This window comes from Xenopus tropicalis, chromosome 8, assembly GCF_000004195.4.
Source record: "Xenopus tropicalis strain Nigerian chromosome 8, UCB_Xtro_10.0, whole genome shotgun sequence".
Classification (NCBI taxonomy): domain Eukaryota; kingdom Metazoa; phylum Chordata; class Amphibia; order Anura; family Pipidae; genus Xenopus; species Xenopus tropicalis.
This window is the reverse complement of record NC_030684.2, coordinates 99499912-99504919: the sequence shown is the minus strand read 5'-3', so window position 1 is coordinate 99504919 and position 5008 is coordinate 99499912.

Sequence of the window (5008 nt, the reverse complement as noted above, 5' to 3'; positions counted from 1 at the left end):
GATTGTGTGAAGAAGATGGGAGTGTGAACTCTGGATTGGCGGTTCTAGGTGAGGCTGATCTCTCTAACAGCCGGGAGACCAGTTTCACTAGTAGTGGTGGGGAGGAGAGCAGAGCTAGGCCTAAACAGATGGTGGTTATAGGGGATTCGATCATTAGGAAAGTGGACAGGGTAATCTGTCAAGCGGATCGCTTCAACCGGACAGTTTGCTGTCTTCCTGGTGCCAGGGTTCGGCATGTGGTTGATCGGGTTGACACATTATTGGGAGGGGCTGGGCAAGACCCGGCTGTCTTGGTACATATCGGTACTAACGACAAAATGAACGGTAGGTGGGGGACTTTAAAGAGTGAGTTCAGGGATCTAGGCTCTAAGATTAGGCAAAGGTCCTCCAATGTCATTTTTTCGGAAATTTTGCCGGTGCCGCGTGCAAGTTTAGGGAGACAGCGGGAGCTTAGGGAGCTAAATGCGTGGCTAAAGTCTTGGTGTAGGAAGGAAGGGTTTGGGTTCCTAGAGCACTGGGCTGACTTTTCCTTGGGGTACAATCTATACAGCCCTGACGGATTGCACCTCAATGGAAGGGGGTCTGCTGTGCTAGGGGAGAGAATGGTTAAGAGGTTGGAGGAGTGTTTAAACTAGACAAGGGGGGGGTGGGTGAGCTAGAATTCCATGGGAAAATTAGTGTAGACGGGGTAGGGGGACTAGCAAAGGGTTGTGGGGGAGGAGTGAGGGGGGCATATAGTTTATCAGATAAGGAGCTTCCGTTACAAGGAAAGCAGTCTCATAATTGCCTTAGCTCTAATTCTCCCTTAGCTAATGTAAACATCAGAGGGAGAAGTAATAATCTCCGCTGCATGCTGGCTAATGCGCGTAGCTTGTCGGGTAAATTAGGGGAGCAAAGAAAATGATCATTGGTGTATGTTATAAACCACCCCGTATAGATGAGGGGGATGAGGCCCAGCTATTGTTGCAAATGGAGGAGGCTTCAAAACTGGGTCAAGTTGTTGTTATGGGGGACTTTAATTATCCGGACATTGACTGGAGTAATGGGGTGGCTAAGTCAGAAAAAGCTAGTAGGTTTGTAAATATGCTAAATGACAACTTTTTATTTCAGGCAGTTCAAGAACCCACTAGGAATGACGCTATTTTGGACCTGGTGATTTCTAATAATAATGAACTTATCTCTAACATTTGTGTGGGTGAGCATTTGGGGAACAGTGATCACAACATGGTCTCCTTTGAGATAATGCTGCAGAGACAGCGCTATAAGGGAGTAACTAAAACACTCAATTTTAGACGTGCAGACTTTGCCAGTATAAGGGCATCTCTGCAATGTGTCAACTGGGAAAGGCTTTTCATGGGGTTAGACACAGAAGGAAAATGGAACATCTTTAAAACATTGCTTTGTAGGTATACGCAACAGTATATCCCCCTAGTAAGCAAGGAGAGGCATCGCAAAGCAAAACCTTTATGGCTGAATAAAAGTGTTATTGTCGAGGTTGGTAAGAAAAAACGTGCTTTTAGGGCATTCAAGTTAGCTGGGACAGCAGAAACTTTCATCAGGTACAAGGAAGCAAATAAAGCATGCAAAAAAGCTATCAGGCAAGCTAAAATAGAGATGGAAAGGGATATTGCTGCTAGGAGTAAAAAGAATCCAAAATTATTTTTTAATTATGTGAATAGTAAAAAAATGAAGCAAGAAGGGGTGGGAACTTTATTATCACGGGGGGGTACGTTGGTTGATGAAAACGGGGAAAAAGCTGAAATTTTGAACTCTTATTTTTCATCTGTCTATACATCTGAGGAGCCAGATAATGAAGGCTTCCCTTGTAATATGCCCAGTTCTAGTAATTTAGCTACTGACGCATGGGTCACTCGGGAGGAAATTCAAAAGAGACTTGAACATGTAAAGGTAAACAAAGGTCCAGGGCCGGATGGGATTCATCCCAGGGTATTAAATGAGCTGAGCGCTGTGATTGCCAAACCTCTTCACTTAATTTTCAGGATTCATTGAGGTCTGGCATGGTGCCAAGAGACTGGCGGATTGCTAATGTGGTGCCGTTATTTAAAAAGGGATCCCGTTCTCAGCCTGAAAACTATAGGCCTGTTAGTCTGACATCAGTAGTAGGAAAACTTTTGGAAGGGGTAATAAGGGATAGGGTACTTGAATACATTGCAGTTCACAATACTATTAGTTTGTGCCAGCATGGTTTTATGCGTAACAGATCTTGCCAGACTAATTTAGTTGCCTTTTATGAGGAGGTGAGTAGGAACCTTGATGCTGGAATGGCAGTTGATGTCATCTACTTGGACTTTGCTAAAGCGTTTGATACAGTACCTCACAGAAGGTTAATGATCAAATTAAGGAATATTGGCCTAGAACATAATATTTGTAATTGGATAGAGAACTGGCTGAAGGATAGAGTACAAAGAGTGGTTGTAAATGGAACATTTTCTAATTGGACCAGTGTGGTTAGTGGAGTACCGCAGGGGTCAGTCCTTGGGCCTTTGCTGTTTAACTTGTTTATTAATGACCTGGAGGTGGGCATAGACAGTATTGTTTCTATTTTTGCTGATGACACTAAATTGTGCAAAACTATAAGTTCCATGCAGGATGCTGCCGCTTTGCAGAGCGATTTGACAAAATTAGATAACTGGGCAGCAAACTGGAAAATGAGGTTCAATGTTGATAAGTGCAAAGTTATGCACTTTGGTAGAAATAATATAAACGCAAACTATCTACTGAATGGTAGTGTGTTGGGGGTTTCCTTAATGGAGAAGGATCTAGGGGTTTTTGTTGATAACAAGTTGTCTAATTCCAGGCAGTGTCATTCTGTGGCTACTAAAGCAAATAAAGTGCTGTCTTGTATAAAAAAGGGCATTGACTCAAGGGATGAGAACATAATTTTGCCCCTTTATAGGTCCCTGGTAAGGCCTCACCTTGAGTATGCAGTGCAGTTTTGGGCTCCAGTCCTTAAGAAGGATATTAATGAGCTGGAGAGAGTGCAGAGACGTGCAACTAAACTGGTTAAGGGGATGGAAGATTTAAACTGAGGTTAGACTGTCGAGGTTGGGGTTGTTTTCTCTGGAAAAGAGGCGCTTGCGAGGGGACATGATTACTCTGTACAAGTACATTAGAGGGGATTATAGGCAGTTGGGGGATGTTCTTTTTTCCCATAAAAACAATCAACGCACCAGAGGTCACCCCTTTAGATTAGAGGAACGGAGCTTCCATTTGAAGCAGCGTAGGTGGTTTTTCACGGTGAGGGCAGTGAGGTTATGGAATGCCCTTCCTAGTGATGTGGTAATGGCAGATTCTGTTAATGCCTTTAAGAGGGGCCTGGATGAGTTCTTGATCAATCAGAATATCCAAGGCTATTGTGATACTAATATCTACAGTTAGTACTAGTGGTTGTATTTATAGTTTATGTATGTGAGTATAGATTGGTAGGTGTGGGTTAGGTGTGCTGGGTTTACTTGGATGGGTTGAACTTGATGGACACAGGTCTTTTTTCAACCCTATGTAACTATGTAACTATGTAACTATGTAACATACACAACCCACCTGAGGCAAAAAGACTGTAGTGGTCCTAGACTATAGGTATGTGTATTTTTGTCATATCTATTATAAAATTGAAAAATACATCTCCAGTACAAAACAGGGCAATTTCTACTCATGACCATTTTGACTATTTGACCATTTTTGACTATGTTAAGATGCTGGTAATTCAAAGTTAATCATACAGCATTATAAATGTTTCCTTTTTAGCCAGCTTTCCAGATTATAAGCTTTTGGGGTATTATGGGGCACTGCTTTTGTTGTGACAGGTATTTGTGTTTTTAGCTGCAAACTATATTCATAGCTGAATGGGTATTATTTATTATTTTGTATGTCTGTCCTCACTATATAGGTCTGGCTAAATGATTAATGAATTGCACCCAATGGTATGCTAGTTATAATATTGCTACTATTTAGAGCTGGCCTTGCTCTGTGTTTGTTTTTTGTATTTTTCTGAACATAATTATATGCTTCTTGAATGACATTTCAGAATGCTTGTACTAGGGCAAACTGGTACTGTGTCTAAATATTGGTTTAGGGCATGTATACCCTGCGGGGGGCACTCCAGCAGTGCAGCTCCCAGCAGTATTGGAAGGACTAGGGGCATTACATGCTGGCAGAGACTGGATTTGTATGTCTGATGGTTATGTCAAGGTTGTTTTGCTTTGTAAACATACAATGTTATTAAACTGAAACAAATAAAATTTGTTAATATGTTGCTGTGTTGTTTGTGAATCATTGATTTTTGTGCTATATAATAATATAAATAATGGAAACAATACTTGGAGATTACCCTCTGCTTGTAAACTAGGGTGTATAACGATACCATGAATCATAATATGACTCCAGGACTGAGCTTCTGAGCTACTGAGATGATTTTTTCCATTATGATTTTTGTATGCAGAGAAAGCTTCCACTTACAACAAAACAATCACAAAGTGTTTATGGCTTTAGATTAATTTATCATTTTACACTGTAATCATTTATAGGCTAAATCCTTCCAGCAGGTTTTACCCCCATTTGGTACAAGTATTTCACATGTTGATGTTCACGCCAAATGAAAATACGTTGTTCAATGCTTTGTTGTAATATGCAGTTTTTTTTATAGGAGTCAATATTATTAGGGTAATTATTTGGTACAAGTATTTCAAATGATGATGTTAATGCCAAAGGGAAATACTTTGTCCAATGCTTTTTAATATGCAGTTTTTTTTTTATAGGAGTCCTTTATTAATTGGTCATTGCTTGCACTGAATCCACTGTTTTGACATTCGGGCTAATCCTAAATCCTTTGTGAAAGATTCAGCTGAATCCCGAACTGAATCCAAATTACATTACAAAGGGGTTAAGGCGAAAAAAAATTAAACTTTCTTGTGAAGTGATGAAAAGTCATGTGATTTGGATTCAGTTTAACCAGGCACTTGGATTCGGGTGAATCTGAATCCTGCTGAAA